General features: G+C 39.4%; 2 protein-coding genes across 3 annotated transcripts in view; both read left to right on the top strand.

The window, feature by feature from the left end:
• Positions 1–7,560, top strand: part of srpk1b (SRSF protein kinase 1b) — a 257,960-nt gene extending 250,400 nt beyond the window's left edge. The window contains exon 16 of the transcript XR_007429359.1: positions 7,543–7,560. The gene's annotated coding sequence lies outside the window, so the exon portion shown is untranslated. The remainder of the gene's footprint in view (positions 1–7,542) is intronic.
• The window catches only part of cpne5b (copine Vb), a 212,422-nt gene that overhangs the window by 19,462 nt on the left and 168,369 nt on the right, over positions 1–24,591 (top strand). The window lies entirely within an intron of this gene.

Here is a 24,591-nt window from a genome sequence, read left to right as displayed (position 1 = left end):
CATGGATCATCCCCCTCAGGGCTGTCGACTAGCCTGAATAATTAAACAGGCGGTGGGAAAGCATCCCGTGCCGGCTTGCCTATCGATCCAAGACGCCCCGGGGTCAGGGCACACTTGTTTTCAGCTCTCCATGCCAGGACTCAGATCGGGTGTTTTTATTAAAAGAGATAAAAGCCAATTAGGCCCCACGGCTGTGGTGCCCCCGTGTGTACCCGGCCCATATCGATCGCTCCGCCTTGTCTTCCAGAGTCAGGCCTCTGGAAGATGGAGATGGATCATTGTTAATATGCAGAGAGATCAACCTGAAGGAGAAAAATCTTGTTGCCTGTAATCCTCGGATTTCTGCCTGGTTCCAAAGTGATTTACGTATAGTGTTGCAGAATGTCAGCTTTTCAAGTAATCAGTCATCAGCTCCTGCTGTATCGAGGCTGTAATGGGTCTCCTAAATTCCCAAGTGGATCTTCTTCTGTGAATCGCTCCTGGATGGACGACACAGGCTTGGCCTATTGATTGAGATCTAATTGAAAAGCGGGGGTGTTTGCGCTCACACCGGAGGGAATCGCAAGGAATAATTGGAAAGGAAGATTATTCTTGAACTTAAAATCTGATGAAATGATTCTCGGGGCATGTCGGCGTATCGGAAAACTGGGCGTGTGCCTTGGCAATCTTTGTATAATCTCGAAGACTCCCTTGGTGCTGAGCTCCAAAGGGCATCCCATTCCGAAGCACTCTAGTGGCGTGATTTATTTCCGTGCATAACTGAGCGAGGAGCCTGAGGAAGAGGTGCCATCACACGCAATTGCATTGAATCTCATTATCCTCCTCACATTCAAATGTGCAATTTATAGCAGGAGCATTACAGGCATTTGCCAGCAGCTCCACCACCATGCCACCCTCACATGCAGAGCTAGCGCTGACACTAAGCCTGGGGTGGCATATAAGCCTGCTCTAATCAGCCCTGCACTGGTTGCCACTGGTGTGGCGTCTGCTAGTCAACAGAGCTCATGAAAATATCATTAAAGGCACAAACAGAAGGCTCAAGCATCTCTAGATAGGGCATCCTACCCAGCATATCAAAGGTTTGGAAGACACCAGACAGTTTAATATGTTTAATAAATTAGCAAATATGCGCTGTGAAGTTTGAGTGTCTGTTTTTTTTTCTTTGCAGCAGCTGCAAAACTGAAGGAATAAGTGACAAAAGTTAATTGTGAATAATCTCAGATCCTATAGAATTTCCTCCTGTGTTATTGTGTCAGCATTCATTAGCTCTCTTATATATTTTAGGTGTTGAAAAGAGAAAAAAAAACCTTTGGAAGCCTTTGGAACAAGCAAATGTAAATATGTGCTTTTCTTACCCCAATGAATGAATACCAAGCTGGGGTGTTTGCCAGGTTAGTAGTTATGTATTTTTCATAGCTATTTTTGTTGCTACTGTTTGTCCATCCAACTAAAAGTTGAAAGTGAATATAATATTAGAGTAAAAGGGCATTGAAGTATACAGACCCTGGTATCCTGCAATATACAGCTCTGGAAAAAGAGACCTGCTCTAAGAGACCACTTCAGTTTCTGATTCAGTTTCTCTGATTTTGCTATTTATAGGTTTATGTTTGAGTAAAATGAACATTGTAGCTTTATTCTATAAACTACAGACAACGTTTCTCCCAAATTCTAAATAAAAATATTGAAATTTAGAGCATTTATTTGCAGAAAATGAGAAAGTTCAGAAATCAGTATTTGGTGGAATAACTCTTGTTTTTAATCACAGTTTTCATGCATCTTGGCATGTTCTTTCCACCAGTCTTACACACTGCTTTTGGATAACTTTATGCCATCACTCCTGGTGCAAAAGTTCAAGCAGTTCAGCTTGGTTTGATGGTTTGTGATCATCCATCTTCCTCTTGATTATATTCCAGAGGTTTTCAATTTGGTAAAATCAAAGACACTCATCCATTCATTTTTAAGTGAATTAATATTGTAGATTTAGAAATATTTAGCAGATTCTATAGTCTTTTTTTATGGATCAGTGTTTGTTTACAGCTGCAGGTGCTCTCTCGCACTCTCGCGCTCTCTTTCATTTTTTACGTGAATGATATTTCATTTTTAAATCCCTCTGACACGCTGGGACGGGGTGAGATGAGACGAGTGCACTGAAGTGATTGCATCTGGTGTTTGTTTGGCGGGGGGTGGTTAGCGTGTTGGTGGGTTGTGCCGTTTCCACGGTGTTGTCTTTGATGTGCAGCGGTGGGAGAGGAGCAGGTCACTGCGCTAAAAGAAAGATGAGACAGCACGGGACCCTGTAGTGTCTCAGTGCGGTGACCTTTTACCTTTTGATGCTTTTAAGATGAACATGGTACACAGGTGGCAGGGGGTGGGGACGGGAACAGGGGTTGTGGTGGGCAAGGGGGTGGGGGTGGGGTTAAACGCGTAGTTCGGCTGCACTGGTTTCTGTGGTTGAGGGACGCGGTTTCTTGTCATTAAAGCCGAGTTTTTCCACTTTGTAGTTGTCGGGCTCGTTTTCATTTAGCAGGCGTCTCATGAATTATGGAACACAGGGCTGTTTGTTGCATCAGAGGCGTCTCTTCTTTTTTTTTTTTTTGATTTGTGTTTGGTTGAGTAGGAGATCAGATATATGTGAGGATTTGGATCGAGATAAATCGATGGCTTTGCATTTGTTATCAGACGCCCACAGATGTTAAACAGTAAACAGTAAAAAGCCGCAAGGGGTCTGGTTGCATAAATATTAACCTTTTAAAACCAAGTGTATCATATTTAATCATCTATATTTGAGTTTTTGAGGCCTCTGTATCATCAGTGTTGTCGTTAAAAACTACACTTTAAACCCATACAATGTTTGAACTGATTGATTTAAGTCTTTTTTTACGTAAAATTGTATATTTCTAAACAATAATCAACTATTTTGAGTTAGTTTAACATTCGTGAGCACATAAAAACATTTAAACTGAGATCTTTGAGTTGAACCAACTTATAATACCTGAGTTTAGTCTGTTGACATTGGCAGCTTCTTTTCCATTGGCTTCTGTCACAATCTATTTGCATACTGGGTGCGTCCAACAGTTTCTGACTAACACTCACCATCAGTGTGTAGTGATTCACCCTGGGCTACCTTGATGGTTTAATTTTTGCTAACTCAAGTTTTCATTCCTCGTAACTTAAAACAATTTGAGAAAACCAGCTGCCTTTAAAAATATAAGCAAACTCAACTTATCTGGTCTTACAGTAAAACAAAAATAAAAAAAAAAGTTAAATCAACTTCCCCTTTAGTTATAATAACTTGATGTTCTAAGTTGTGCTAAGTTAAGTTTATATTACCTATTACTTAACTTTTTTAAGGCAACCGGTAAATTCAACTTATCCAGGCTTACTGTGTTCTCTATTAAGTTATATCCAAGTTTTATTTCTATACTATTATCCCTTATATCTTAATGTGAGGGGTGTACTCACTTTTATTGGATAATGTACATTTAATATATAATGGTTGACTGCATGGCCACAGTGTTGTAGGCCATAAGAGCAAGTTACCACTTTCTTTATTGCGAAGTGCGGCTTTATAATGGCTGAGAACTGCAGTGAAGTAACTCTATGCTGGACTAATTTTCTTCAAGGGATTTTCTTGTCTTGCTCCCATTGATTTGACATAGAATTGGTGTATAGGATTGTCATATGGATTAATTAATTAAATTAATTAATTATTTTTTTTTATTTAGAAGATTTATTCATTTCATTATAAACAAAATAAATTTGATATACAGAAGAAAGAAAATACAAATTACAAATAAAATAAAAGGCAGTGGAAAAAAGAAAAAAAATCTTATAATATCTGCCCCTTTTATCCCACAAATAATTTAGATTCCAAAAAAAACAAAATAAAAAAAACAAAAATAAACAATAAACATCAAACAAATCATTTTCAAACAACAGTTTATATAGTTCCACATTATACTATTTCATATTTTTTAGACATTTTTAACATCACTCTCCAAATGATTCCATAATCTTATTCCTTGAATTACAGTGCTCCACTTCTTCAAACTAGTTGGAAATTTAGGTTTTACAAACATCTCTATCCCCTTAAGATTATAACAACTCTTTCCCTTTAAAAATGGAATTGGATGTTTGAACCTAATGTATTTTTATGAGCCTTATACATAAACAGTAAAATATAAAAGTTAATTAAATCATAGAATTTCAATCATTTCAACTGATAAAACTGTATTTGATGGCTGTAATGTGTTCTAGTGATAATTCTTATAATTCTTAATTTAATTACATTAAGTAAGAAAATAAATATGTTTAATAAAATCTCAAATAAGAAAACACTGATAATTGCCTTAGTGAATCTTTGTAAAAAGATTCCTAAAGTAAGTTTTAGGAAATTAGTCCAGTGTCTCATAAAACATAAAACAGCATGCTATGCTAATAAAGCTTTGTGTATTGTGTTTGTTATGGGGTCGGGGCTCTCAGGTGGTCAGCTGCCTTAAGCGTTTGCCCTTTCATCAGGATATCAATCGCAGTTCAATTCCTCCAGGCTCCTCCCTCATTTTCCCTCTTCATTACTAATAAATGCAGTTCAGCGCAGGAGTCTGTTACCTGATGTAATATAATAGGCAGTTAGTCTTCTCCTATAAGCGTGTTCAGCTGTTTGATGATCTTCTGTTAACAGGAGCTGGATAAGCTCTGGTGGGTCTATTTGTGTTTGTTGGGCCATCATCTCTCAGGGGTAAAGAAAGAAAGAAGGTAATAAATAAGGAAGCAAGAAGTAAGGAAGGAAACAAAGGGAAAAGGAATCAATTATCAAGCATTTATGGAAGCTCTTATAGATATGTTAAGAAAATATGTTTTATTGCCAGAGAAAGTGAGAGAGAGAATGAAAGAGAGAGAGAGAGAGAGAAAGTGTGAGAGGAGTGCAGAAAGAAGGAGTAAGGAGGGAATGAGGGGTTTGAGAATGAGAGGATGAAAATGAGGGGAAGTGATGGAGAGCAGTGAGCTTTAAGCTGTGAAGCAGGAGCTGCTCATTACTCTACAGCCTACATCATTACCCATACCCCTCTAAACCCCTCTCTCTCTCTCTCTCTCTCTCTCTCTCTCTCTAACTCTTTTCATCACTATCCATACCCCTCTAAACCCCTCTCTCTCTCTCTCTCTCTCTCTCTCTCTCACTCTTTTCATCACTATCCATACCCCTCTAAACCCCTCTCTCTCTCTCTCTCTCTCTCTCACTCTTTTCATCACTATCCATACCCCTCTAAACCTCTCTCTCTCTCTCTCTCTCTCTCTCACTCTTTTCATCATTATCCATACTCCTCTAAACCTCTCTCTCTCTCTCTCTCTCTCTAACTCTTTTCATCACTATCCATACCCCTCTAAACCCCTCTCTCTCTCTCTCTCTCTCTCTAACTCTTTTCATCACTATCCATACCCCTCTAAACCTCTCTCTCTCTCTCTCTCTCTCTCTCACTCTTTTCATCATTACCCATACCCCTCTAAACTTCTCTCTCTCTCGTTCTCTCTCTCACACTCTTTTTATCATTACCTATATTCCTCTAAACCCCTCTCTCTCTCTTTCTCTCTTCATCATTATCCATACTTCTCTAAACCTCTCTCTCTCTCTATCTTTCTTTTTCTCTCTTCATCATTACCCATACTTCTCTAAACCCCCCTCTCTCTCTCTCTCTCTCTCTCTCTCTCTCTCACTCTTTTCATCATTATCCATACTCCTCTAAACCCCTCTCTCTCTCTCTCTCTCTCTCACTCTTTTCATCATTATCCATACTCCTCTAAATCCCTCTCTTCTCTCTCTCTTTCTCTCACTCTCTCTCTCTCCATCATTACCCATATTTCTCTAAACCTCTCTCTCTTTCTTTTTCTCTCTTCATCATTACCCATATTTCTCTATGCCTCTCTCTCTCTCTCTCTCTCTCCATCATTCGCTAACCTATAGTGTATATATATCTAAACTTCACTCATTCTCTCTGTTCCTCCCTCATTATCTTTCTCTCTCTCTGTTTCTTCCTCTTTCTCTGCCTCTCTCTCTCTCTCTCTCTCTCTCTCTCTCTGTTTCTCTGTCTTTCTCTGCCTCTCTCTCTGTTTCTAACCTTTCTCTCTCTCTCTCTCTTTTTCACTCTCTTTTCATTTTAACCCATACTCTTCTTCACCCCACTTATCCTCCTCTCTCTTTCTTCCTCTTTCTATATCTCCCTTTTTCTCACTCTCTCTCTGTTTCTCTCTCATTCTCTCTTTTTACCTCTCTTTTTCTTTATCTCTCTAAATTCTTTTTTCTTTCTTTCATTCTCTCTTCACTACCCATAGTTCTCTAGACCTTGCTCACCCCTCTTTCTTTCTGTCTCTCTTTTTTTATTACTCACTCACTCACTCACTTACATCCCTCTCTCTCTCCTGCTGTCTTTCATTTTATTCCCTTACACCGTTTTTTCCTTACACCACTCCTCCTCCCTCACTCGCGCTCCTTATTCACTAAAATACTCAACTCACTCTCTTTCTCACATCCCCCTTTCTCTCTCTCACTCTCTTAACTCTCTCTCTCTTTCTCCAGCTTCTATCTCTCCCTGAGCGGGCTTTATCTCCAGCGCTGGGATCAGAATAGCCCTCTGCTAATGGACCCATTGGACGTACTGTGCCAACCTGGATGTGTGTGTGTGTGTGTGTGTGAGTGTGAGTGTGTGTGTGTGTGTGTATAAAAGTGTGTATATAAAAAGAAGCAGGGGTGTGAGATGACTGTTCCTCCCTGGGGCACACCTCATGCTGATACTTGTCCCCAGGGCGTGTGTGTGTGTGTGTGTGTGTGTGAGAGTGTGTGAGAGTGTGTGTTCTGACACTTGAAAGGTCTGGTGATGGGGAAACCCAGTCTAAAAGCAGCTAAAGGGCTAAAAGGTCATGTTGGCGCTGTGACTGACCTCTGAGCGCTGGCACCGTGCCGCTGCAGGCCGAGCAGGGGCTGTTTACAGCAGGGCAGAAGTCAATGGCTCGGCCCCGCCCACACGCACATCTCCCTGCCCAGAAATGACCCCAAGGAAGAAGCATTAGCATGAGTTCTCTGGGGTGATTTTAATTACAGTGACGGATCAATTCAACTCCCCTCTCTGCAGAACTGCTGGAATGCACAATGCAGCTAGTGGGCTAACAGGCGTGGAATAAAGACATGCATTGATTTTGCACACATATATGTATTTATATACAACTTTACTCTATAAACAATGCACAACATTTCTCCCAAATTTCAATTACAAATATTGTCATTTAGAGCATTTATTTGCTGAAAATGAGAAATGGCTAAAACAACAAAAAATATGTTTTTTTTTGTGAGCTTTCAGACCTCAAATAGTGCAAAGAAAACAAGTTCATATTCATAAAGTTTTAAGATTTCAGAAATCAATATTTCAGGGTGGAATAATCCTGGTTTTTAATCCCAGTTTTCATGCATCTCGGCATGTTCTCCTCCACCAGTCTTACACACTGCTTTTTTAGGATAACTTTATGCCACTCGTGGTGCAAAAATTCAAGCAGTTCAGTTTGGTTTGATGGCTTGTGATCATCCATCTTCCTCTTGATTATATTCCAGAGCTTTTCAATTTGGTAAAATCAAAGAAACTCATCATTTTTAAATGGTCTCTCATTTTTTTCCAGAGCTTCTTTAGTACATAACACATTTTTTTACACAGTATATATTTAAAAAGTCTTTTTAAAAACTGATTTTGAGTCCATGACTGGTTTTGGACTTCCTGACTTCAGTTCAGAGACAAATCTGCATTTGCTCAGTGTTGGCTCAGGTTAATTGAAATATACAGTGTCTGTTTGAAGGTTTGTAAACCCTTAAGAATTTTCTGTGCTGTTAATACGTGCTGTGAAAAAGTATTTGCCCCCTTAAAGATTCCCTTTGTTTTTGCTTTTTATTCATGCTTAAATTTTTTTTTTATATTATTAAACAAACTTTAATATCAGACAAAGATAATTTGAGTAAATATATAAAAAAAACTGTTTTTGATGATAATTTAATTTATTAAGGGAAAAAAGGCAATTCTAACCAAACTGTCAGAGCCGTAGAGTCAAGAAATCACATAAATAGAACCTGTTGGTCAGGATGGATAATAACAAGTAAATGTATGAAGTAAGAAACAGATGCAGGATTACAGTCTGTAATAATAAAGCTATAAAATGATACTATATGATCAGTGGAGCAGAAGCAGGGCTGATTAATGACAGTAACCTCAGTCTGCTGTGGCCATTTGTTGCCTTTAAACCAGGCTGTGTTGTGTTTCTGGGTTTTGACCCCAACAAATGTGTGACAGTGTCATTAGAGCCAAACAGATCAGCTAGTGCTAGTGTTTTAATTAAGGCTGACAGCTCTACACACACACACACACACACACACAGCTTTGTTTTCTTTTGGAGTCACCACTGTTTATATATACAGCTCTGCAGTGAGACCACTTCAGTTTCTGAATCAGTTTCTCTGATTTTGCTATTTATAGGTTTATGTTTGAATAAAATGAACATTGTTGTTTTATTCTATGAACTACAGACAACATTTCTCTCAAATTCCAAATAAAAATATTGAAATTTAGAGCATTTATTTGCTGTTCATATTCATTTAGAAATCAATATTTGGTGGAATGACCCTGTATTTTAATCACAGTTTTTATGCATCTTGGGATGTTCTCCTCCACCAGTCTTACACCACACTGCTTTTGGATAACTTTATGCCCATCACTCCTGGAGCAAAAATTCAAGCAGATCAGTTTGGTTTGATGGCTTGTGATCATCCATCTTCCTCTTGATTATATTCCAGAGCTTTTAAATTTGGTAAAATCTTTTATTTTTTTCCAGAGCTGTATTCGTCTGTATATGTTTTATATTAAAGTTTGTTTGATAATCTGAAAAATGTAAGTATGATAAAAAAGAAAAAAACTCTGGTGCTCTGTGTTCAACCTCCCTCACAAGATAACACCTCACGACTTATACAAGGGTGATAGACAGTCCTAAGCTCCTAGTCTCTTAATGAGGTAATGCTTTGTGATTAAAAAAACAAATGACTTCTGTCCTGTGACTTTTGGCATGTCAGTGTACTGTCTACACACTCATCACTTCGTGTCAAAGTCAAAGAAGTGGTTGCAAAAATATTTGCACCCAGAAGGAAACGGTTAGCAGGAACAATAAATGATTAAAAAAAAAAAAAAACTATATATATATATATATATATATATATATATATATATATATATATAGAGACTGACATGATGCAACTCATGGCCGTATTTACTGAGCTACACATAAGTAGAAGAAGCGAGTAGCGCGTGTGTAACACATGTGTATGGCAACATGCCAGACATCTCAGAATGCTTGTAAAAAAGTTGTAGAGGTTCCTAATGGTTCCTAATGTGATCCCATGCGAAGAAATAGGTTTAGCGATGCTGCTGGCCATGGTATAGTATCTGCATCTTCACAGATACTTGTCAAGCAGTATGTGAACGAGCACCCTGTGCATTAGTGCTGTGCGATATGACGATACATATCGTTTCTACAGAAATTTCATCAATTATTCATGCAAATATATAAAGTAGGCTACGATGAAATGTATTGGCATGGTCACTTTGCATAAACTCGGTTTATATAAGTGATAATAAAGTAATCTTTGCAAAAAAAAGCTTCATAATGTGGTTTTCCGACGTGACGCTGCTTTACGTTATTTGACGGACACTTTAAAAAAAATTTATTTAGTTTATTTTGATAACTCAATTTTAATGCCTGTATAATTTTGCTAAATAATTAGCTACTGCATCTACCCCATCTGTTTTCATTTGATATATTATATATTGCTGCACTAAAAGGTAGTAATTCTCATTTGTGAAAGTTGGGTTTAATGTCACTTTGAAATAAATTTGGAAAAAAGTAAGCCATGATATTATTTGTCATATTGTTGTTCGAAGAATAACTGAAAACATACTCAAATGTGGAGCTATAGTTTCAGAATGCACAGTAGTGCTGGACGATATGGGAAAAAAATCATATATCACAATATGGAATTTTTTATATCGCGATAACGATCATGATATATGATTTTTCCCATATCTCCCAGCACTACTGTGCATTCAGAAACTATAGCTCCACTGGTTGCAGGACCTCATTAACATAACCTTAGGCTGTGAAAGCGCCTGTTTTGAAGGAGAAAGGTACGAATGGAACAGGAAAGTAAGTAATGGTAGAGGAACGCTATCAGTTTAACTGGAAAAGTTTGAAAATGTGATGAAACTCAGACAGGCTCACAAAGCGAGCGCCGTTCTCTCGGCTCGGCTGCCAGGCGAAGCTGTGCAAGGTGGCCGCATCATCAAACAGCCCATCTAACAGCTTCCCTGCAGGCTTTCTCCGCGGACCGTCACAGTTATACATCATTCATAAAACTCCTGCAATCTATTACATAATGCCCTCTGATCTGCTGCATGGAAATGGGATTCTGGCTCGCGGCCGATTCTATACCGCCACATCTGAGCGCGGTGATTCACCGTACAAATAAAGAGCCTTCACACCTCGCTTCCTTTGATGAAGAGGCTTTTTTTTTTGCTAACTTTCTTCTCTCCATCTTTGTAATGTACACTCTTAGTAGAAATGTAGTAAAAATGTAGCGGCTTGGCTTCGGTAGGTTCGCATTGGCTCTGTACGGTTATAGTAAGCACTCACATGCCAGAAGTTGTAAGTTGTACTCTGGTGTAAAATGGACTTTTGTCGTAGTAAAACATGATTTACCTTTGATGAACAGCACACCTCTGTTCTCCCACAGCGTTCCGAGATCCAGAAATTGTAACAGTTTGTCCAAACACCCTTCAGACTGGGTGACACGGGGCATAATTTTCCCAGATAAATCGCTTTTTACACTGTTATCCAGCTCAAAACAGCTCTACACCTTCTTGCTAGAATCTGCTAGAGAGCCCTGACATTTAAAACGAGGCATTAATAACTTAAAAAGTGCACAAGAAGCTTATTAAAAGACACTGTTTACATCCCATAACGCGAGCTTCAGCTCCGAGTGCCGCCATCTTTGTACTGATAATCTCATAGATTCTGCATCGCCTGCTTCCTGGCGCCGGCTGCTACGCTATGCGGAGTCTATGTATATATGTCTATGTCATTATCAGTACAAAGATGGTGGCGCTCGGAGTTGAAGCTCGCGTTATGGGATGTAAACAGAGGTTTTTAATAAGCTTCTCGTGCAGTTTTTAAGTTATTAATGCCTAGTTTAACATGCCAGGGCTCTTTGGATTCTAGCAAGGAGGTGTGGAGCTACTTTGAGCCTGAATAACGGTTGAAAAAGCGATTTATCGGAGCAAATTATGTCCTGTGTCACCTAGTCTGAAGGGTGTTAGCACAAACTGGCACAAACTGGATCTCAGAACGCTGTGGGAGAACGGGGGTGTGCTACTCATCAAAGGTAGGTACTTTTTGTCATGTTTTACTACAACAAAAGTCCATTTTACACCAAAGTTCTCCCTTAAGTATTATCTTAGAATCCTTACATCTGTATAGGTTGTGAGGTGGTATCACGTGAGTGTGGTTAAACACTACTGAGGCTAGCATGCTCCTGGCAAGATGACATGAAGTAAACATAGCAAATAAACATAGCAAAGGAAGGAAATTTGTGTTTGGTAGATTTGTTTTTTTTTATTGTAAGAGTGCTTCTTGAAAATATGTCCTATACTGTTGGAAAGGGTGTTAATTTCTCTTTTAATTGGTGACACATTTATAAGGAACTGATTATAACTGGTATAAGTTATGCCAAGAATCATTGAAACAACATATTTTATCAATTGGATTTGGAGCACAGCCTAATAGTAGGAATAGCCAGATGGATTGGACATTCCATTTCCAAAACTTGAAAGAATGGCCGATTTGAAACATTTCTCTGTGATCCACAGTGTCGCCTGTGTACCACATTCGTGCAATAGAATGCATTAATTACCACCTACAGTGGACACTGTAGTGCACTGGGTGGTAATGATCACGACCGGTGGCCTCTGGCTAGAATTGTCCATGCAAACAGAACAGACAATCAGAATTCAGCTTCTAGAAAATGTGGCAAAAGTCACAGGACACCATTTTAGCACAGAATGTCCTCTATGTGTCAGCAGATGAAAAATTAAACCTTCTGACCTCATCTGTATCTATACCGTTCAGAACCTTCACCTCACAAGAACGTTCAGAATAAATGAGCCAATTTTTAAAGAGTTATAGATTATATATACATTGAATATTATAGATTATAGGTGACAAAACATCTCACCCTTCACATCACCTTCTTCATCTACTGTCCTCTGAGAGAAAATTCAAGGTTGCTTATGTGCACTACACTGTGCAGTTCTGGAAAAAAAAATAAGAGACCACTTCAGTTTCTGAATCAGTTTCTCTGATTTTGCTTTTTATAGGTTTATGTTTCAGTAAAATGAACATTGTTGTTTTATTCTATAAACTACAGACAACATTTCTCCCAAATTGTAAATAAAAAAGTTGTCGTTTAGAGCATTTATTTGCAGAACCTTAAATAATGCAAAGAAAACAAGTTCATATTTATAAAGTTTTAATATTTGGTGGAATAAACCTGATTTTTAATGGCAATTTTCATGCATCTTGGCATGTTCTCCTCCACCAGTCTTACACACTGCTTTCGGATAACTTTATGCTGCTCCTGGTGCAAAAAATCAAGCAGTTTAGCTTTTGGTTTGATGGCTTGTGATCATCCATCTTCTGCTATACCAAAGGTTTTCAATTTGTCTATGTAATAAAGGTTGACTGTCTGGACTCTGTGTTTTAGGTCGTAAGAGCAAGTTACCATTTTCTTTGCAGTGAGCTAATATGTAGCTACAATGAAGAAAATCTGAATTGAAGTAGAAAGAATGCAGAGACATTGCATCCTCTCCTAATAAACAAAAGCACGAGCTAGCCTTGCCTGATGCAATAGTAAGAACTTGTTAGAGCTAAAAATATATATACTAGCAATCCTATTAACTAAATACCCATGAGAGGGGAGCCCGTGCTTAAAAGCTTTCGTTTATTTTTTCTTTTATTGTTGATGATTATGGTTTACAGCCAATGAAAACCCAAAAAATCTGTGTCTCAGAAAATTAGAATATTATATAAGACCAATTGGTGCTTTTGGCAGTGTGGGCAGTGTGCCAAATCCTGCTGGAAAATGAAATCCGCATCTCCATAAAAGGTGTCAGCAGAGGAAGCATGAAGTGCTGTAAGATTTTCCAGGAAAACACTGCACTGACTTTGGACACACAGTGGACAGATTAAATTTTGCATTTTATTTGGAAATCAAGGGAACAGAGTCTGGAGGAAGAGTGGAGAGACACACAGCCCAAGCTGCTCCAAGTCTAGTGTGTCCTAAGCCTAGTAAGGTCTAAGTTTCTTTAGTAGTCCAGAACTGGAGAAGCAAACAATTTAAGGCAATAAATCTTATTTTCTGCTCTGATAAGACTAAGACTGTCTTACTAAGCATTGTAAGTGTTAGATTATTTTGCTTATTTTAGGGATAGTTATATCCCCTTAATCAACTCAAAATAAGCACAATCAATCAGCAATCAAGGTATTCTGATTCTTGTGTCCAAAAACAGTGATGTTTTTGCTTGATTTAGGTGTTACTTCACTAATTTTGAGATTTTCCGATTGCTTTTTGTAAGAAATCTTACTAAGAAAATTTTGCTTACCCCATTGGCAGCTTTTTTTTTTTTGCTTAATATACATATATTTGTCTTAATTTGCGTATATTTTGTCTAGTTTTTGCCAATAGATTTTTTGCAGTGAAGTTGTAGAAAAAACTGTAATAATGTGATTTTTCAGCAAATCTTATCACGTATGCTTATCATTCATGGGGTTCTTTGATCTTTGGTAGTTCTACAGTATATTTTAAAAATAGAAATCCCTAGAAGAACCCTTTCACATTTTGCTACTCTGAGCATTTTTTTTTTTTTTTGTGAGTCCGCAGGGCAGATAAGTGAGGGGAAAAAAAAAAAGAAGAAGTGTTGATTGGACAGTTGATGCTTTATCGCTTGTGTTCCTTTCCAGCTTGTGCAAATGTCAGCACTGCACACACACACACACACACACACACTCAGTGAGAGCTGTCACACCAGGGCATTGATTCAGCATGGGCTGAGTGCAGTGTTTCAGAGATCAAAGCTGCGAGTCGATAGCGTGGAGAGTCTGATGCCAGGGAACGAGGGAGTTAGAGAGAGGGAAGGAGGGAAGACAGATATGGCGGAGTGTCGGATCCCGAGCGGGGGGCTCCTGAAAATAGACCTGGCACCGTCTCCAGAGAGGCCACCGTCTCCTGTGGGTGACTCCGCCGAACACGCTCTGGCGTTCCACCTTCCAACACTCCACGCTTGTTGTTTGCAGCGAGCAGCTGATCAAAAGTGCCTTCTCACAGTGTTCCCGCTGAGAGTCTTCAAAGACCTCCACGTTCCTCACATCGGCCTCAGATCACATCTGGCTGCTCCACCAGTGTGAGATTCCAGCACACAGCTCACAGAGGATTGGATGCTGGTCTATATGCTGGTGGCTGGTGGGGGTTCAGCTGGTCAGAACTGGTCTCATTAACAGTAGAGTATACAGTATTGCAGGGTTCTTCACTGTGAGACTGTAGCTTTTAGGTGTTTTAGTGAAATAACGAGCAATATTGATTCATTTGGGAATATTTCAGCTTTAGTTACAGGTTTTGCTTGGATATGAAAATAGAGATGTTTTCAGAGAAGCCTTGCTGTAATTGCTGTAAAAGTAACACTCAACCTACCGGGGTTGGACAATGAAACTGAAACTGAATTTAAGTGTGGGAGGTTACGTTTCTAAATTGCAAAATCATGGCTAAAATGGAGCAGCCTGGTGGCCAATCTTCATTAATTGCACATTGCACCAGTAAGAGCAGAGTGTGAAGGTTCAGTTAGCAGGGTAAGAGCACAGTTTTGCTCAAAATAATAGTTCAAAAGAGGACAAATTGTTGGTGCACGTCTTGCTGGTGCATCTGTGACCAAGACAGCAAGTCTTTGTAATGCATCAAGAGCCACGGTATCCAGAGTAATGTCAGCATACCACCAAGAAGGACCAACCACATCCAACAGGATTAACTGTGGACGCTGTAAGAGGAAGCTGTCTGAAAGGGATGTTCGGGTGCTAACCCGGATTGCATCCAAAAAACATAAAACCACGGATGCTCAAATCACGACAGAATTCAATGTGCATCAACTCTCCTGTTTCCATCAGAACTGTCCGTCGGGACAATAAATTATTGTGGTCCAGGTGTTTTAGTTTTATTGTCCAAACCCTGTACCACTATTAAAATTATTTGTTAAAAAATATTATTTTGTTAAAATAGATTGATTTTAATCTTACAAGAGCATTTTCACTAAACCCTAAACCATATTTTTCCATTATTAGCTGAAATGTGTTTCTTTAAAGTAATAAAACACACCATTCCTGCTTAAAACTTTTAATAAACATTTCCTATCCTTTAAAAAACGCTTTTATTTTGGTTTTTTTCTCCTCTGTAGCGCTGCTACCTCTCAGGATAACTGTGCTATAGGCAAAGACACAATATGCAGATCAGTCAATCAGTAATACCGCCCCCCTCATGACATCCAATCATATGCCTTTCACTGCTATCAGAGGTGAACACTTCTGCTGCTGCAGCTTAGCCAAACTGCTCTCCCTCCTGCCATGCCTCTAAACCCATACATCATCACCCAGTGCTCCTTCCAAACTACCTCTCCTCTACCTTTTTTTCATTTTTTTTATTTAAGCTGGTGTTGGAGTCAGCGAAAATCAGTGGGTTTAGTGAGTTATGGGTTTAGTTTGTTTTACACCATTTTAAAGCAAAACTGCAAAAATGTCCGTTTAGATATTTGAGGAATAGTAAAATTCTGAATCTCTCCTTACTAACCTCGCCTCAGATCCTTACTAATGGGATATTAATTCTGTCTATTAGGGTGTGCCATATTGCATCGTATGCAATAATATCGCCAACATTTTTGAATATCGTAAACAATATTATATTTACACAGATTATATCTACTATATTGTCTTCTGTGTTCAACTGCACCACCTTCATTAAACACTACAGACTGTACTTTTATACTTTATATATTTTATTGTATGTGTATTTTTTGTATTTGTTTACAACCATCCACCCACCCATCCATCCACCCATCCATCCACCCACCCATCCACCCACCCACTCACTCACTCACTCACTCACTCACCCATCCACCCACCCATCCATCCATCCATCCATCCATCCATACAGTATTCTTTTTCCTTTAATCCTGGATATATGGAGATATTTGGAGTGCATTATTATAGTATCATGACATTGACATCATTGACTTCTGTTTCAAATCTAATCAAATTCCTGCCATATCATATCGTATGCAATAATACAATTTAATTATCATAATTTGTTGCAGTAGTGCTTTGTCATATCGCCAAGTATCGATATCGTTATCTCAAAAATACCACAAAATATCAGGATATTATTTTAGGGCCATATTGCCCACCCCTAGCCTCTATAGAGTTTGCTGAAAGGGGGAGATGGTCATATGTAGAGGAGATGTTGGCAATTAGCATAACAATAGGAATTAAGTTCCTTCCGGTGGATTGAGACCCCAGATTTTCTTACGAAAAAAAAATCGTAGCTTTAGCCAAGAAGAAGTTCTGCGCTTCTCTTCGTTACTCCTCTAACTGCTCTAACGATTTTTCCTAATTTTTCTAAATCATTTTGCATTGTGTTCAGAGTATGTGGATGTTTGTGAAGGTTCTGTGAGGTGTTGGTACACCTTTGGTTGCTATTATCCATTAGGCACCATTGTCACTGCAACAGGTTCGGCCATTAAACCCCATTCACAGCGAGGCACGTCCTGGTGTACGGTGAGCCCATTGAAAATCAGGGCATTTTTGTCTGGAGCCGAGGCTCCGGCTCCATCTCTCTCGGGGGGCCGGTGAGCGCAGCGCTGGGGGAGCCACGGGGAGTGCTCTAGGAGTCTTAATTACCGCCATTAAGAGCAGGATAGTGCAGGAGCTGTGGATAAATATAGCGGCGAGGTCCGCTGGCTCCTGGGGGGGAGCCCCAGCTTCTACTGCTGCCACCGCTTCAGCTCCAGTTACTCGCTTTCTGTAATCCAGACTTTTACACGCTGCCATGGCCTAATTAGGAGCTTGGTGCCCTTGATTCGTGTGGTGTAGAGGTCAGCGGATAGGTGATTAACTGGTAGCCATTGAATTATATCATGGAGAACATAGAAAAGGACGGAAACAGCGGGAAACTCCAGCTGTGTCTGTAGTTAAAGCAAAGTCCTACATCACAATGCTCTTTGCTATCTTACACCCCCTCAACCGTCTATTTTAACGTCTACAATAGCGTTGGAGTTTAGGAATAAATCCACACTGATGGGCGTGGTGGTCTGGAAGTAAGGTGTGTTCAGGTACATTTCTGGCATATTGCTATTTTAGTGGCAGAAAACACAGGTGCGCCACTGACTGAAATGAACCAAGACAACAGTCAATCGTCAGAGTCCATTACTAAAAGTGAATGCTCAGGACAGTTTCCTTTGCTGAGACACGCAAAAGTGTTGTGCTGTTAAAATCCCAACGTGCCAAAGTCCGAGCTCCCCTGACACTTAAAGAGAATGCAAACTGGCACATTAATTGATTTATTTCTACGCCCCTAAAAAAACACACCCATGATAAATTAAGAGAATAAGTACATGCCTTTTGAGCTCTTCGAGGCATTAAAAGTACTCTTCCACCTAGTCTGTGCAATTACACGTTCTTACCAGAGAGGTCTCTACATCCCCAAATCCCACAAAACACATGGACAATTTAATCTATGCTATACAGTATGTTCTAAAACATGTCCAGCAATCAGTAGCTCTGTAACTTTTCTTTTTCTGAATGCATGCTCAGTCTGGTGCGCTGTTCCAACAGTCTCCTTTAAGACACAGATACTAGGCCATGGCCAACCACATCACAAGACCTATCACTAAGGGTTTCACGATTCTCTAAATCCTCGATTCCATTGTAATTTCGATTTTAGGGTCACGATTTGATTTGATTCTCGATTTTCTTTTTTCTTTTTTTTTTACAGCAGATGCCAGTTTTAGATTAGTCTATGGTCAGTCATTGGTTTAATTCATCAAATATACAATATCTTCTTTCAAAAGGTGGGCTTGATATAAGTGATGCAAGCTGATAAAAGTGATCTGCATGTGCGGGAGGGATCGCCCGATCCTCTTTTTGACTTTGAGGCTCGAGACCATGACATAATTTCGATCGATTTCGATAAAATATCGAAATCCTGACACCCCTACCTATCACTGATTGAAAATATGTGGGAATCTATTGGACACACTATCAACAATTCTTAAAACCCCTACCGTAAAATCTGCAGGAGGAAATGCGTGAGAATATTCAGGCTCTGTTATCGATGGATGGATTATCACAGGAGATCATTAGGAACCTCTACAACTCTACGCTGAGACGTCTGGAATGTTTGATCATTACACATGCGTGAATGTCCCATCCATCTGACATCAGCAATCAGGCCTAACTCGACCTCCAATAGACAATTCATGTCATGTTACCTTGCCATCAGCACATTGGCCAGTGTTCGAAAAAAAAAAAAAAGAAAAGTTTGAACTAAGCCAGTCCTAAGAAGTTCATTAAAATAACACCTCCCAAGACTTTTGGCACATCACTGCACAGACACGTTATTACAGACACTGATTGTACAGTGGCACGCTTTAGTTTGTTCTCTGCTCTAATAGATTTAGTTCCACTTTGAAGCTTTAACACTGATAGATAGTGTCGGCTCACAGCATTAGCCCTGCGATAGTCCAGATAAGAGGCATTTACTCAGCCATTTGCAGGTAATTGTGTTCACCGCCGCACTGTTACTTCCATTGTGTCTCAATAAGTGTGATGAAGCACTCTCTGAACCATTTAGTTGCTGTTGAAGAGGCTGTCGGCAGCGCCGGTTGTTCAATTGTTTCGAATGTTTAGCCGCTAAAAGGAAGATAAGCGGCTGAAATGAAGCTTGATTAAGGGTATCATATATAAAATGCAGTGTTTCTTACATTAACTGTGAGTTTTATTTTGTTGCAGACAGTATGAACCCGTGATATTTCATCCATAATATGTTTTGCTTGCTCAACTTTGTTTCTTTCCTTTATTAAAGGAGAAATCCAGTGTGAAATTGACTTGGGTTGTAGTGAAACTTAATAATGAGTAGGAACTTTTATCAAATAGCCCACCTCCATTCGCCCTCAGCATTCCGAAATACAGCATTTTTAACCAATGCTCCCAACAGGCTTACAATGCAAGAGAGAAAAAAAATAATAATTTTAACAAGCTCCAAGTATCTCCTTACTTCATTGGTAGGATACTGAGGGTTAATTATAATTCTAATGCTGCTGCACCCAGCCTTAATGCTGGAGAGACTTCACTGAAAACTCACCCTCAGACAAAATATTGGAAATCTAAGCTTACTGTAAATAAACAGAAGCGCTTTACTCACCCAAAGAGAGAGTAAAGGATACCATGTTCTCTTCCACCTTCCACTTGAGGATGCCCCACAGGTGCTCAATTTTCCTGTCCATTACTTTTACCTTTAGCTTCTGGAATATTGGAATATACAGCTCTGGAACAAAATGAGAGACTACTTAAAAGTATGAGTTTCCCTGTTTTTACCAAATTGAAAACCTCTGGAATATAATCAAGAGGAAGATGGATGATCACAAGCCATCAAACCAAACTGAACTGCTTGAATTTTTGCACCAGGAGTAAAGGCATAAAGTCATACAAAAGCAGTGTGTAAGACTGGTGGAGGGAGAACATGCCAAGATGCATGAAAACTGTGATTAAAAAACAGGACTATTCCACCAAGTATTGATTTCTGAACTATTAAAACTTTATGAATATGAACTTGTTTTCTTTGCATTATTTGTGGTCTGAAAGCTCTGCATCTTTTTTGTTCATCTATTTCAGCCATTTTTCATTTTCTGCAAATAAAAGCTCTAAATTACAATATTTCTATTGGGAATTTGGGAGAAATGTTAATTTTACTCAAACATATATCTATATAACATATATCTTTTTTTTCCAGAGCTGTATATTGAATTGCAACCCCTGTATCATTCTTGCCAACCAATATACAGTCCTATTTGCAATCCTGTAAAGGAAGTTGGTGCTACAACCATGCTGATGTCTGGCCATGCCCGCCTTTGCTCTTTCCAGCATGTTAGATGTGTCATGTTGAACAGTGGCCACTGTAGTGGAAGCCCAGGTGTTCATTAGTGAAAGATTAGCCATGCATCATTTCCTCCACTCGTCCTCGCTGCTCTAAATGTCATAGATTTATAATCACGCTTCCCCAGGCTGGTCCTGTCAGAGCAGGTTGCTCCGGGGGGATACCGGTGGGGGGAAGGGGGTGGTGGTAGGTAGTGGTGGCGGTGGCGTGGTGGTGGTTGTGATGTAAGAGATGTCTTGTTACGGCTCTGAGAGGCCACTCACTAAAGGTCAAGAACCACCGAGCTCGGACCGACTCGGGTTTGGAGAGCCGTGCAGTGGTGAAAAAAAAAACGTAATTAAGGGAAGACTACTAGCTCGACTGCAAACATAATTTTTTTCCTTTTTTTATAATTTTATTTGAAAATCCCATTTTCTCCCCTATTTACGCGGCCAATTTACTCCCCCTATCACTAGTGATGCCCCAACACCAAGAGGGTGAAGACTAACACATGCTTCCTCTGATACATGTGAACACCACCGCCACCGCTTCTTTTCGAGCTGCTGCTGATGCAGTATTGCCGAGTAGCATCACAGCGTGCTTGGTGGAAAGCGCAGCGACTCGGTTCTGATACATCAGCTCACAGACACCCTGTGCTGTGGGCATCACTCTTTAGTGATGTGGGGAGAGAGCGCCATCTACCCACCCGGAGGGAGCAAGGCCAATTTTGCTCCCTCTGAGTGCTGGCCTCTTGATGGCAAAGCTGCATGAGTGGGGGTTCGAACCTGCGACCTCCCGCTCATAGTGGATGCGCTTTAGACCACTGGACCACTCGGCATCCCGACTGCATACATCTTTAACTAAATTAAATATTAGTGATGGGACGATACACTTATTATTATTTATTATTAGTACTATGATTAAGGTTACATAATAAGGCTGAAACAGACCACACAGCCCTTTCAAAGGTAATTTATTTGACACACTTCATATACAAACACGCAATAATTCTCTTTCAATTGTTTAGTTTTTATTAAATATTTTAAAAAATGTAAATATTAAATATGTTCAATATTAAATACAGCGCACTTTTACTTTTTTCACTGGTTGCACATGGAGACTTTTATTTTGACACATAGCGTAGAGGATTAGACGCAATGGCTAACGGCTAACCCGCAACGCTAACTGTATTTCCGAGCTAAATTAATCACTGTTTTTAGTAACAGATTGATTTCTTAGTGCTGGTTAGAGTGGGAAGGATCTGTGGTTTGATATTTGATGTAAATTATGGCTGTAATTCACTTGAGTTACATTTACAATGTACTTTTACGATGCTAGCTAGGCTAACAGACTGCAGATCTTTATGGAGATGGCTAACGGCTAACTGGCGATGCTAAATGTATTTCCGAACTATATGAATCACTGTTCTTAGCAGCAGATGGGTGTGTTTATGTTAAAAAATCATTACCTGTCAGAAGTAAGAAACACCACTGCACTAAATATTGATTGAATACTTATGCATTAATTAATAAAATATTTATATAACACTGCTTGTTAGGATTTCTTTTGGTTTTAAACATCTTTTGGCAGTGGCGTGCAGTGAATATAATGGGTACCCCTTCTGCAAACCATTTACCCCCCCCCTCCCCCCTAAAAACCCCATCACCCGCATGCCCCCCCTCCCCGCCAAGCAACACATAGATAAAAATTACAATAACTATATATTCTCTGTCTTGACTGACTTATATGAACTTAACAAACATTAACAGCCCACAAAACAGCTACAGACTACAAAAGTATACAATAGACCCAAAAATAAACGCTTAATTTTACTACAAGTACAGGCGATCAAAAAAGATCACTCAGTCCGCCAGGGCAGCCAAAACATTAAGTACACACAAAAACTCACCAGTCAGACGGCCTATTACAGTGAATTAGTTTCACATTGAAGAACAGCCTTTAAAAAGGCTTTTTAATATGATGTGACACAATATCTGTCTTATTTGCAGCAGCAATTCCATGATAGTTAACTAACTACTGAAATAAGCCAGCATGCGAGCTGTTTTACGACTAATCAAACCGTACTTCTTCAGCACAGAGCTCAGAAGGGGTTAGGCAGCCATAGCCCCGCCCCCGTAGTGAAAATTATGAATCTGATTGGGTAGATTGTCCTACGACTTTGCTAACAGACTCATTACCACACCCTTCTCAAAATCAGGAGAAGGGTCCACGAGCAGACACAAGGGGGCAGAAGCCATTTTAAACAGCTTTGATTGGTCAGTACTGTTGTCAGTCAGATAAGAGTCAACTGAAAGCAACTGAAAACTCAGACTAATTTGAGTTATTTTATAAAATAAGTCCGTACACTTTCAATAACTATAATATATATTTCCTGATTAAAAATTTTGTAATTATTTATATGCACTTATTGTCACCCCTTCTCTGAAGGGTTAGAAGGTCCTCACTGCACACCACTGTCTTTTGGATAATTAAACATGCACCGGGTCAATATGACCCGGGAACACCATTGCTGTTCCTGACAAATGAACATAAAAGGAAGTTATTATTATATTAAAAATTCAGATTCAGAGAATCCACTCTTCTACTCAGGGAAGACTTTCTACTACATTTCAGACATTACATTATACTGTATGCACGGTAATCTGCAGCCATATGATATAATGCATGTTGACAGGTGCGCAACACAAAGCTGTGTTTTATTGGTCGCACTTGGTGAATAAAAAGATTCTGATTCTGATTCAGAGTGAAAATAAAATGAGAAAGAGAGAGAGAGAGAGAAAGATAAGACTGTAGATAATACCAGGAAGAAAGCTCTTCTCCGTGCCCTTTTCCTCAGTACGTCACCTGCCATTATCATTCCTGTAATCTCGTGTCTCGGGCCAACATCGTAATTATCATCCGGCGGGAAATAAACACTGATGATTGGAGCAGGCGAGGAGCGCTCGGTGTCGCGAGGTTGATGAAGACGTAGCGTGCTTTACCGTGAATGCCAGGACGGTGAGGAGAAGGGGGGGGGTGGGAGGGTTTGAGGTCATTGCGCAAGAAGATGTTGCAGGAATGACAGAAACCTGTAGACGAGAGCCTATAATCAAAGCTGCTTTGTTACTGACACCCAACCCCCGCCATTTCTCCTGATGACTGCTATTCAGTGTCATGTCTGTGTCATTGTGTTTTGTGTGGTTGTGTGTGTGTATAAAAGTGTGTGTGTGTGTTTGTGTGTGTAAGTGTGGGTGTGACACATGATAGATGTGTCATCTCTGATTTAGCCGCTGCAGTATGATGACAGTTTTGCAGGCTGGCAGAGCTCTGGGCAGGGCTATGGCGCACAGGTTCGCCCCTCCGTTTAGACTTCAGTGAAAAAAACACACACAAAAAAAAAAAAAAAATCCACGGTTAGAAATCAATATCTCAGTTTAGTGTTGCTTTCAGAAGATCAAACTCTCAGTATTTTGGGATTGAGAGCTACAGCACACCTTACAGTGCTCTCCTGAACTCAGGGCTACAGCTCGGATGTCTGGGTGAAGCTCCCAGAAGGTCAATAAACATTTATTGGGCTTTTTTTTTTTTTTAAAGGATTCGGTTGCGACCATTGGGCCCAAGCACACTGTTGTCAGTGTTGTGTATCTTAAACTAAAATTCCAGGGCTTTACTTTGTTGGATTTATATCGTTTTTTTACAGCATCATGGTGGTTTGGAGGTGAGAACTTGGTGGTTAGTTTGCCTTTCAGCACTTGGGACAATGGTTCAAGTCCATATCTGGGTGAAGTTTCCATGTTCTCCCTGTCTTTTGTATGGGTTACATCTAGGGGTGGGCAATATAGCCCTAAAATAATATCACGATATTTCATGGTATTTTCACGGTAACGATACTCTTGGCGATATGACAAAACACTGAATTAAAAAAAAAAACATTTTAAGAATACAGTACTGGAACAAAATGATTTTTTATTTATTGCATATGATTTGATATTGGACACTCCTAACTAAGTTATAAAAAAAATACAAGAATTTTATCAGATTTGTAACCAAAGAAAAGTCAACGATTCAGAATGGCATGGTACTAATAATGCACTAAATATAATAATGCACATAAATATCTCTATATATTCAGGATTACAGTAAAACAAATGATACTGGACAGATATAGTCTGTAGTAATCTTTATTAGATGTATAATGGGAAATGAGAACAAGTATTATTTTTTTTTCACTTGCTAAAAATAGCAAAAAAAATGGTACCCTGAAAATTAGAGGTGCATGTTATGGCACGATA

This window comes from Astyanax mexicanus, chromosome 24 (genome assembly GCF_023375975.1).
Source record: "Astyanax mexicanus isolate ESR-SI-001 chromosome 24, AstMex3_surface, whole genome shotgun sequence".
NCBI lineage: Eukaryota > Metazoa > Chordata > Actinopteri > Characiformes > Acestrorhamphidae > Astyanax > Astyanax mexicanus.
Note: the sequence above shows the minus strand (reverse complement) of the source record. Positions and strands in the feature narration are given on the sequence as shown.